Consider the following 12,250-nt stretch of genomic DNA (forward strand, 5'->3'; position numbering starts at 1 on the left):
GCCAAAAGCAATCTAAAGTTGCTCCTCTCCATATCACACAGCATGTCAGGCAACTGGGAGTCTTCTTCAGTTAGGAACTTCATCATTACCTGCACTGCATTCTGGGATATTTTAATGACAGTTATCAGAGTATAGAAGAACAGTGTGGGGTGCACAGCAAACAAGGGCCATTGAAAAATGCCCAGAAAGCAAGCTGGAAGCCCAAGAAATGCCGGGACAGAAAACAATGCATCATTGGACATTGAGACCAGTCCCAAGATTGCTCCGTGATCCGCTCTGCCTTCCCACAAGACCTAGTGAAAGAAGGTGTTCATCTGTACTGTGGGATAGGTACCCACAGTGCATTGCTCACACTGTTGATGATAGTGCCCCAACTGTGGAGATGCTCTGCCAACAGAGGAAGTGAGCGTGAACATGCAATATCTATTTTTATTATAGCACTTTTTGAGTGTCAGCTAACTAGTTATGCGACCCCCGAGCATGCTCTAATAAATTTGTTAGTCTCTAAGGTGCCACAAGTCCTCCTGTTCTTCTTTTTGCGGATACAGACTAACACGGCTGCTACTCTGAGACATAACTTTTGTCAACAAAACTCTGTAATGTAGACAGGCCTAAGAGGCTTTGAGAGTTGATAAGTTGTGTACAGCGGAGAAGGGACAGGTCAAGGGTGCATCATCTGTGATCTTGCTACATTTCTAAAATGTTTTTCACTGTCACTCCTGGGCTCTCAGCCACTAGATAACAGGGGCAGCAAAAAGATGCTCCTACTAATTGAGCATCAGTGTTGAAAAAGGAACCGTCTATCTCACAGTGCAGCCTGCTGGACAATAGTGACAGTGCAGTTAAAACAATCCTGGAAAGACAATAGCGTCTGCCTAGTTAAGGCCGTGATAAGTTTTCAAATTCAGATCCCCCACATCTAAAGTGTTAAAAAGAAGCTGTAGCGGGGTGGTTACCCCGCTCCTGCCTGGAAGGCCTTAAAACAGCCCTGGCAGAGAGCTGCAGCTCTAAAAGCTGGGCTGATTGGGGAAGCAGCCGCAGCTGGGCCTTGCTCCAATCAGGCCACAGCTAGCCTGTATAAAAAGGCTGGGAGCCAGGCACTCAGCAGTCTCTCTCTGCATTCAGAGAGAGAAGGGCCTGGCTGCAGGGGGCTAGAGACAGGGTACCTGGGTGGAGCAGGGCTGGGGAGCTCCAGCCTGGATAGCCCCAGCCTGTGGCCTAGTAGGAGGCCAAGGGGTACTGGGGGTTGCAGAGGGCAGCCCATGGGTAGGCTAAGGCAGCAGGTCCAAACCCAACCTTACCTGTGATGAGTGGCCTATACTGCAGTCTGCCCCGGGGAGTGGGGGCTAGTTGGTGACTGGCAATGACCTTATTCTGAGGTGAGGTAGGGATAGTGGGTGGGGGTTCCCTGTGGAGGGGAGACCCTAGTACTGAGGGGTGTACTGCCAGGGGGCAGCACCTCAGATAAAAGGGCACTGGGGTCTGGAGGACAGGTGGGTCACCAGCCTGCAGGGGGTGCTCCAGGATGCTGGAAGAGCTAATTCCTGAGACGACCAGCAGGAGGCACTGCAGGGGTGAGTCCACCCCTCCACAGTAGCCTATTGAGATGAAATGTTTCATGTGTGGTCCAGTGACTGAGGTTAGTTTCAGGGACCCGTTGGAGTGGAATCAGATAAGGTTTTTGGGAGATCACATGACCACTTTAAATAGCTGAGACATTTCCCTTGTGTAAACTTGTTGCCATCTTTTTATGGAAAATGTTGGGTCTGATTCTGATCTTCCCTTGTGCCAGTTTCACACCAGTGCAACTATGATGGATTCAGTGACATTACTCCTGATTTACACCAGTCAGCATAACAGGGAGCAGAATTAGGTCCTAGACCTTAAAAATGAGGCCAACCTCTGTTTCTCTTCTCCTGGATGTGGACTTCTGTGGGGAATTTCTCAGTCAACCTTGTGATCACCCTCCCCCTGTATGATTAACGAGGGGGTAGGGCTGACTTAGGAGAGAAGGCCTTTAAAAGCCAGAGGCTAAACAATCAAGAGGAGCTAGCAACAGGGGACTGCAAACAGGGAGTTTGAGAGGGAGCTTTTAAGAGGGAGTCATAATATAATCACTATGGTTAGGAAGGGCTGCATCGCCAGTGCCAATGCTGCTCCTGTCTCCTCCACTTGCACCTGTATCCAGACAGACAATGTAGCCATGGATACCTCTACCCAGATCCTGATGTGGACTTGCAGAGACTGTGGCCTGCATTTCCCACACACAGAAAGACAGGCTGCGGGGAACATCCAGTGTGAAAGGTGCCTGCTGGTGGAATCTCTCAGGAAGCAGGTGGGAGAGCTACAGGAGGAGGTGACTAGGTTGAGGAGCATCCATGCTCATGAGGAATTCCTCGAGAGTAGTCACATGGAGATATCCAAGGCTGAGGAAGCTATCCAGCCACAGAGGACTGCTGTCACACCACCGGGGGAGGAGGATATGGCTCTGTCACAGGGAAGACACTGGCAGTTGGTTACTTCTGGCAGCAGACAGTGCTCCACCCCTACTCCCAACCCACCCACCATGGTGATGGAAAAATGATATGCTGCCCTGGCAACAAGCGATGAGGAATCACCCCCAAAGGTGGAGGAGGAGAAGCCATGTACCCCCAAGCCACCACTCCCAAGAGGAAATGTGGGGTTGTGGTGGTTAGTGTTTCTCTTCTGAGGGAGACGGAGGCACCCATCTGTCGTCCTGACATGGCATCCCGGGATGTGTGCTGCCTGCCCGGGGCCTGTATCCAAAACATTATGGAGGGATTGTTGAGGATCATCTGGCCCTCTGACTACTACCGCATGCTACTCATCCATGTGGGTGCTAATGATACTGCAAGGTATGACTCTTATCAGATCAGAAGTGACTACAGGGCTCTGGGAGTAAAGGTGAAGGAGTTTGGAGCACAGGTGGTGTTTTCTTCTGAGCTTCCAGTCAAGGGTAGGGGCCCAGGCAGAGAAGGATGCATCCTGGAGGTGAATGTCTGTCTGTGAATGTCTGCGAGGATGGTGTCGCCAGGAGGGCTTCAGCTTCCTTGACCATTGGGTGCTGTTCCAGGAAGAAAGACTGCTAAACAGAGATGGGGTCCACCTATTGAGGAAGGGGATAAGCATATTTGGATACAGACTGGCTAACCTCGTGAGGAGGGCTTTAAACTAGGTTCGAAGGGGGCAGGTGACCAAAGCCCACAGGTAAGTCAAAAACATGGAGAACTGGAAGAAGGGTCGGAATTTGGGGGGAAGCATTTGGCTGTTATAGCAGAGATAAAGGAGAGACAAGACAGAACTGGGGGGGGAGGAATCAAATCAGTATCTTAGATGTCTGTATACTAATGCAAGAAGTATGGGGAATAAGCAGGAAGAACTCAAATGCTAGTAAATAAACACAACTATGACATAGCTGGCATCACAGAGATTTGGGATAATTTGCATGACTGGAATATTGATATAGACGGGTACAGCTTACTCAGGACGGACAAGCAGGGAGAAAGTGTTGCCTTATATATTGGACTGAGGTTGAGATGGGAACAGGAGAGAGACTTGTTGAAAGTCTCTGGGTAAGGATAAAAGGGGCAAAAACAAAAGTGATGTCATGGTAGTGGTCTACTACAGACCACCTAACCAGGAAGAAGAGGTGGATGAGGCTTTTTTTAAACAACTAACAAAATCATCTAAAGCACAGGTGGACTTCATCTCAGACATCTGTTGAGAAAATAACACAGCAGGGCACAGATTATCCAACAAGCTCTTGGAATGTACTGGAGACTTATTTTTTTTTTTTAATTTCAGAAAGTGGAGACAGCTACTAGGGACGAGGCTGTTCTAGATTTGATTTTGACAAATAGGGAGGAACTGGTTGAAAATGTGACAGTGGAAGGCAGGTTGGGAGAAAGTGATCATGAAATCATAGGGTTCATGATTCTAAGGAATGGTAGAATGGAGAACAACAAAATAAAGACAATGGATTTCGACAAGGCAGACTTTAGCAAACTCAGGAAGTTGGTAGCTAAGATCCCATGGGAAGCAAGTCTAATGTGAAAAACAATTGGAGACAGTTGGCAGTTTTTCAAAGAGATATTATTAAGGTCACAAGAGCAAACTCTCCCACTGCGTAGGAAAGATCAGAAGTATGGCAAGACACCACCCTGGCTTAACCACCGTCAGGGAGGGTGGCAGAATCTGGCCCCATATCTAGTCATTGTGCCATGTGCATTTCTTGTGCTGCTGTTCGTGATGTGGAAACAATCCTACCAAATCACAGCCTCTCCGAAGCAGAGTGGGTGCTGGTAGTCACCAAATTCATATTCTCTGTGTCCTAGCTGCTTATTCCATATGTCTACAGTGACACTGCTTGGTGCAGTAATATGGGCCAGTGGGCTCTTATCCATTCTGATATCTTCAGGTAAACAGACATTCTCATACACTGGGACCAGATGGATACAGACATACTTGGGCCGGGGGGGGGCAAGGGAGCCACACAGGCAGGAGAGAGAGAGAGAGAGAATAAGAACTGGTAAGGTCTAGAAATGACATCTACTAAAGAAGAGTTTAAAACTTTGTTCAGTGTTTTTTTTTTTTTTATAATTAGCAAGTGGTTCATTCAAATGCTTTTTGAGCACTTAGAAGAAAAACTTTTTTTTTTTTTTTTTTTTTTAAAGATTCAGGAACTCCACTTCTTCAGCTCAGGGTTAATGAACCTCACAGACATATCCCTGAGGACACCAAAGATATCTCCAACAAAAGAGGGAAGGCCAGACTTGATTGATTTGATATTTCTAAGCTAAATAACAAGCAGAGGGGAAAACAACAACAATAACCCTTCAGATATTTAACACTTTATAAAGAGGCAAAAAAGAGCACAGACCCAATGCTATTTTCCTCTTCGTGCTTAATTTGAAATAACTTGGGTTAAATATCACAGTGCGTTCAAGTATTAGGACGTGCCTGACCTGGTGCATAAAGAATTACCATGTCCCGCTACTAAAGGCTGAGGGAGGGCATCTCTTCCTCAGAAGATATTGTAGCTTCAATCTGTGAGGGGGGATGGCCAGACCTGTAGGATGATGGGAGAGGAGGAGTGGGCCACTGACCACCCTCTGGAAAGTCAGTAGGGTGATGGGCCATCTCCTCAAGATGCTGAGGGGAAGAGGTCCGAGATGGATGGGCCTCTCCTCAGGAACGGAGCACCAGCCAGGGGGAAGGGTGGAGCTATTCAGAGGGAGGTTCCATTGTGAGGGGCCTACAGGAGAGGACATTTGATAGGCCACAAAGAGAACATTGTTCCCCCTAAATCCTCTTGAGGGATGGAGATTTGGGTACAGGGTGTGTGGGCACCATTGAGTAAGTGAATCTTTCTCAAACTTCAGCAAAGTTTTGCTCCAGTTACCAGTTGGCTGTGAAAAGAGGCCAAGGTGGAGTTTGTTGGCAGTGAAAGGGGAAAAGGAGGAGGTGTGTTGTTTTATCTGGATAACTTTTGCCCATCCCTACCTCTGACACCCACATCCTGAAGCCTCTCCCAAAGCCAGGTGTGGTTATCCGTGTGGCAGCCAGTGCCAATTAAGGGCAGATGCCTAGGTTTCAGTCAGCAGCTGGAGGGGACCCAGCTGGAACATTGCCACCTGTGGGGAAAGTGTGGTGTATTGAAAACTGCATTAAAGTTGTAATCTAAAACTTTAAATACTCAAGGTTTTCTCCTGATCCTGGCTGCAGTGTAGGGGACTTTGCAGGGTAGGGTGACCAGATAACAAATGTGAAAAATAGGGACGGCGGTGGGGGGTAATAGGTGCCTATATAAGAAAAAGCCCACAAAATCAGGACTGTCCCTATAAAATCGGGACATCTGGTCACCCTATTGCAGGGAAGCATACATGCTAGGCTTAGCAGAGTCAGTCAGCAGCCAGACAGCCTAGAATAAGATGAGGTGAATTGTGCCTCTCCGTTTTAGGGAGGAGTTTGCTCTCTCTCACTCTTTCTGTTTTGGGGATTTTTTGTGTTATCGTTTTGAATTTTAAGAAATAAAGGAGTGTAACATTGAAACTTTGCATCAAGAGAATTTCTGTTTCTATCTAACTTCTCTGTGTGTATGGCATGGACATAACAGGGAAAGAAGGGGAATAAGGTGGCCAGACAAGTTGATGTGCCCATTCCTGGTGTCCCCATTGGGTGCAGGTGGCATTTAGGCTCCCTATACTGTCTCTGAAAGCAGCAGAGTCCTGTCGCGACAAAGTGGGTATTCACCCACGAAAGCTCATGCTCCAATATGTCTTAGTCTATAAGGTGCCACAGGACACTCTGCTGCTTTCACAGATCCAGACTAACACGGCTACCCCTCTGATACTATCCTGTCTCTGTGGAGAAAGTGGTACTTTAGGAGACCAGGTCCTGCCATCTACAGAGAGACAATTGAAATAGAGGGCAATGACTGGGAGATTAAAGGGTCAGGTTTCTTCCAACTCCTCACTTCCCTATAGATGTCCACTGCCCCAACTTTTTTTTCTGGTGCTTCCTACAGATGGGTGGAAATGGGAGGGGGGGGGGGGAGTGAAAGGTGATGACAGGGAGGGAGATTTCGAAGTGGGTTGTGAAGCTTCACAGAGGTCAGTTCAGGGCCCTGAAATACTTTGACTGCTGTTTATAATTATAATTACATTGCAGCACATACCTTATCAATGTCACTTATCAAAACAAGGTTTCAACAGATTAACATTTCACAATCCCCAGCGCCCTATAAATTGAAAGTGTCCCTGTCCTGTTTATCTTGGCGTCTCTTCTCCCAAGTGACATTCAATTCCTGGCCAAACTACAGCCATGAAGATACTTTATCTTCTTTTTGCTCTCTTCTTCTTGGTGGTGCAAAGTAGTGCTCAAGGTAAGATTTTAATGAAATGTCGAGAGACTATAGAAGGATATTTGTGACCATGTACTAAGTTTGCTTAAAACTTTGTCATTCTATTCCATATCTTTTTCTAAAGAGCTCTAGTGTTTACATGGCTTACAGCAGATACTTGAAATTTGGCTGTGAAATAGTCCTGCAGACAAAAAGGTGCCGTTGCTGTGCTGATGAAAATCCATTCAGATGTGGTTGAACTATGACCTGGCAAAATATCTCCTACATTCTATCTAGTGGGGTCCCTCTGGGATTGGATCTCGGTCTTCCAGTATATAACATTTTTATCAGTGACCTGGAAGAAAACATGAACTCTCCGATAAACTTTGCAGATGACACAGAAATTGGGGAAGTAGTAAATATTAAAGAGGACAGATCACTGATACAGAGTAATATGAATGGCTTGGTAAGAGGGGTGCAAGCAAACAATATGCATTTTAATAAGACTAAATTTAAATTTCCACACCAAAAAACAAAGAATATAGGCCTTACTTACAGGATGGAGGCCTCTATCCTCAGAAGCCATGACTCAGAAAAGGATTTGGGGGAAAGTGCTGGATAATGAGCCCCCAGTGTGATGCTGTGGCCAAAAGGGCAAATGCGATCTTTGGTTGCATAAATAGGGGACTCTCAAGTAGGAGTAGAGAGGGTATTTTACCTCTATATTAGGCACTTAACTCTGAGGGGCTTTGAAGGACACCCAGACTCCATTTTGAGTTTCTGCAATGTGCCGAGCCAGTGCATCTGCTCAATGAATTATTTTTGTTCTTTTCTTAGGGGCAGCCATTGGATGTGCAGAGAACAACACCTGTTTAAGTACTGTTAAAGATGTAGTAAAATGGTGTACAGCAGGATAATTGGGCTAATTTTTCCAGGTCTCAGTGAATGGGAAATTCATTTAATGAACAATGCCTGTCATACTGCAATCACAATTCTTTTATCCTGCTGTGTGAATTAAAATCAAGCCTTTTTAAAATTATGTTTTGTCCAGGTTATGACCGTGATATCCCGGGCCTGGCACGATGCTTAGCTCGAGGAGGTGGATGCTACCTTTTCCGATGTCCTCCCAGGACTGTTCTCTTTGGACGCTGCACTAGGTATAATCCTTGCTGTAGACCGCAGGTAAGTTCAGGATTCTACAAGGGAAACATTACTGTGTGAATAGAAATTTGTTTCTTTCCTTTATATATCCAAGCTGTTTAATGCTCTCAGAAGCTTTGCACACAAGGCACAGCCCAGAGGCAGGGGGCAAAGGAGTCTCCTGTGGCTGCCCTGATTCTGGACACTCTGGGAGCTGGATTGAACCTTGCTGACTTCTCTTACTTGCAGATGCCTTACCCTGCTGCCCATGGCCAGTCCACAGCCTGTAGAAACCTCATAGTGCTCAGTGCTATAGAGATTGACCCTCTGAGACCTGATAACCCCTAGCACCATGTCCAGCACCACCCCTAAGACAGTGTTTGCAAGGTGGGAAGCATAGGGCCAGTTCTGTCAACCATATGTTGCTCATACATTGGGATAAATCTCCTCCAACCGCTTTTACGGGCCTATGTCACCAGAGCATCCTAGGAACAGGGGCTGCAGCCAGACTCACCCCCCTATGACTACATGGAAGAATAGAAGTAAAGCCTCCAGGAAAGAGCACAGGGGTTGTGTCTTATTTGTATCAGTCTGCAGGAAGGGTTTGCCATATCCCACTAGAAAATGTTTGAACCTATCACCGACCAAGTCAAATAACTAGCATTGGCTTCCGATTGAGTCTTATACTTTTAAATGGTTCCAGGTTTTTATATGTCACTTTCCCAGTCACTGGCAGAAGGATCCTATTTTCAGTAATTAGCTGAGGACAGTTGCAACCATATCATTTTCTTGGTTCCAATTTTTTTTCCATAATAATTCCATGTTCTTACATGCTTGTCTATATCTTGAACAGTCTTCTCTTTAGAAGAAACATGCTTGATCTATGGCCAACAGCAGAAAATATATATATATATATATATATATATATCAGCTATATCTGATGTTTAACGTGTTTTACACAAGTTCCTCTCACTCATGGGACATGGCCTCTGCCCAAAATAGAGAATTTCTGGGTTTTGTAGTCAAGTAATCATGGGAACTTGTCTTCTAGCAAAGTCTCTAGATATGAAAGCCAGGCTGTCCACAGTCTGTGGGGAATTGGTAAAACCTGTAGTGACTCTCTGCAAGTAGGGTAGCGGGGAAGAGGAGAAGGGCTGACCTCTTTAAAGGGAAAATTACTTAAGAACGAAGCCAGCAAAACCAGCCTGAAGAGGACCGGGTGCTGATATACAATGATCTGGATCATTTGGTAAGATGGGCTGAAGAAAACAATATATGTTTTAATACAGCTAAACATAAATGTATACATCTAGGAATGTGTGCCATACTTACAGGATGGGGAGTCTGTCCTGGTAAGGAGTGACTCTTGAAAAAATTTGAGGGTCCTGGTGGATAATCTACTGAACATGAGCTGCCATTGTGACTCTACGGTCAAAAGAGCTAATGTGATTGGGTTGTATTAACGGGAGTTTTGAGTAGGCGTAGAGAGATTATTTTACCTCTGTATTTGGCAGCAGTGCCCCTGTTGCTGGAATACTGTGTCCAATTATGGTGCCCTCTATTCAAGAAGGATGTTGATAAATTGGAGAGGGTTCAAAGAAGAGCCACGGGAATGATTAAAGTATTTGAAAAACCCAGTTTATAGTGATAGACTCAAGAAGCTCAATCTATTTGTTAAGCTAAAGAGAATGTCAAGGGATAACTTGATTACAGTCTATTGACATCTACTTGCGAATAAACATTTATCAGTGGGCTCTTCAACTTAGCAGACAAAGGCATAACAATGATACAATGGCTGGAATGTGAAGCTAGAGAATTCAGACTGGAAATCAGGCTAAAATTATTAACAGTGATGGTAATAACCAGTTGAAAAATGTACCAATGATTGTGCTTCATTCTCTGTCAGTGACAATTTTTAAATCAAGACTGGATGATTTACTAAAAAAAAAAAAATCCTCTAGAACTTATTTTGGGGGAGCTCTATGCCAGGGGTTCTCAAACTGTGGGTCAGGACCCCTGAGGGGGTTGCAAGGTTATTACATGGGGGGGTCATCAGCTGTCAGCCTCCACCCCAAACCGTGCTTTGCCTCCAGCATTTCCTTATATATTTAAGGGGGGGTCGCACTCAGAGGCTTTCTATGCGAGAGTAGTCACCAGTACAAAAGTTTGAGAACCACTGCTCTATTCCCTGTGTTACCCAGGAGGTCAGACTACATGATCACAGTGATCCCCTTCTGGCCTTGGGAATATATGAAAAATAAGGTGTGCTACATTAGTGCATTGAAGAGCTGTTTAAACTACAGTTTAAACATGAAGGTTCCCACAGTAAAGTTAATTTGGGAGCAGGGCTGGCCCTAGACCAAATGGTGCCCCAGGCAAGAAGCGACTTCGATACCTTCCCCTCGCCCCCCTTTGTTAAACTTTTGAATGCTTAATTTTTTTATTGCATTTGTAGCCAATTCAAAGACTTTGATTCATGGTTCGCATGCATGATTTACCCCTGTCATATAAGACAACAGATTTATACTCTAGGATCTGTAAAACATTTTAGTTCAAACATTCTATTTCCCCTTTTGTCACTAACAACAAAAACAGCACCCTGAGCCTTGTGCCTGCCAAGTCCAGCACCCCAGGAGATCACCTGGGCCCACTGATTTCACGGGGGGTGCTTGATCCCCTCTCTGCCCCTGCCCTAACTGTTCCTGCCCCATTCTGCACTCCTCCCCTGAGCGCACCCTGCCCTCACTCTGCCTCTTCCTGCCCACACTCCTTCCCTCCCCCTGCAGTGCCTCCTGCCCGCCACTGAACAACTGAATCCACAGCTCTGGAGTTAACAAGGAATATCTGCACTCACAATTCAGTGAGGGGGAAATTCTTGCTCTGCCTTTGATTTGAAAGTAAATATAACAATGTCTTTCTTTTAATGGATATAAACACAGAATCTGAGTGTTTCTTTTCTTTTTGCTTTATTAAAAGTGAGCGATGGCATCAGAGAATGTCAACGCAGGACCTCTGGGAATCTGGCAGATGACCCTTTGCTTCTAAAATCGAAAAATTGGATCCATTTCCTTTCGTCTGTAAAGAATCTTGTGAGCTGGAAAAAAATCCACAGGGGAGCTCTTGCATCACGAATAATAACTTGTTCTTATCCTTCTAATAAAAGTAACTGGTTGTGGTGGTGTATTGCAAACATGTGTGAGAGTGTTTTGATTGGTGCCCGGGGGCTGTTTTGCTATTTCTTTTCCATAAAAATCCCTTTTGTTTTTCTCTTTTTAATTATAAATAGATAAAAAACAAGATTCTTATCATATGTTAAATAAATCCCAGGGTGTTCCTAGACCAGAGAACATATATATTTGTATGCTTCAGCGAGTGCCTGTGAATAAATCCTTTCCTGTTCCTTATAGCTTTTATAAATCCGTTTGGTTTATGTTATTGTCAGAGAAGTTGTGTCCAGTCAGTTTGACTATGTAGTGTGTAACACCCACCTTGGTACTCCACAACACCTTGACCCTCCTTCTGTTCCCCTCTGCTCTGAAACTGTCCCACTGCCAAGTCCTATTCTCTTGTGCCAGAGCTTCCAGACATGGCCATGGGCAACAGCTTCTCTTGCAGGAATGGAAATGACAGCAGAAATCCTCCAAATATTTAAATGTGCATGAGGGACCCCAAGAGCTCTGAGAGAGTCCTCAAAACAAGTCCATATTGAGAAGAACAGAGGAAATCCCGCTAGGCTGCTTTGAAAGGACTGAGGTCGTAAGGCTAAGGAGGACCTGATTACAATCGTAATGAAATTGGAGAACACATCTTTAACAATGAGCTCTTCAATCTACCAAAGAAAGGTGTAATACAATCCAATGGCTGGAAGTTTAAGCTAGACAAATTCAGACTGGAAATAAAGTGTAATTTTTTAACAGTGAGAGTAATTAACCCTTGGAAAAAATATACCAAGGGTTGTGCTGGATTTTCTATTACTGACAATTTTTAAATCAAGATTATATTTTAGAAAAAACATACATGCTTTATGAATTATTTTGGGGCAGTTCTATGGCCCGTGTTAAACAGGAGGCCAGACTAAATGATCACAATGATCCTTTCTGGCCTTGGAATCTATGAAAACTGTGGTACGTGAAAAGGTGAATGGAAGAAATATCCAATCAGCCCCTGAGGAAGCACCTCTAGCAAGAAAGTTTTCTTGTTTTTCTTTTTGACTATATTGTTTGCCCCAAGTGGGCAAGATTTTGGTTC

At 44.9% G+C, this 12,250-nt stretch overlaps 1 long non-coding RNA gene across 1 annotated transcript; it reads left to right on the forward strand.

Annotated features, from left to right (window-relative positions):
• Positions 1-1,128: 1,128 nt before the first annotated feature.
• Positions 1,129-11,192, forward strand: LOC135982010 (uncharacterized). Its single transcript, XR_010599209.1, has 3 exons — positions 1,129-1,574; positions 7,914-8,044; positions 10,979-11,192. It is a non-coding gene; the product is annotated as an uncharacterized LOC135982010 (long non-coding RNA).
• Positions 11,193-12,250: the final 1,058 nt, after the last annotated feature.

This window comes from Chrysemys picta, chromosome 3 (assembly GCF_011386835.1).
Source record: "Chrysemys picta bellii isolate R12L10 chromosome 3, ASM1138683v2, whole genome shotgun sequence".
Taxonomy (NCBI): domain Eukaryota; kingdom Metazoa; phylum Chordata; order Testudines; family Emydidae; genus Chrysemys; species Chrysemys picta.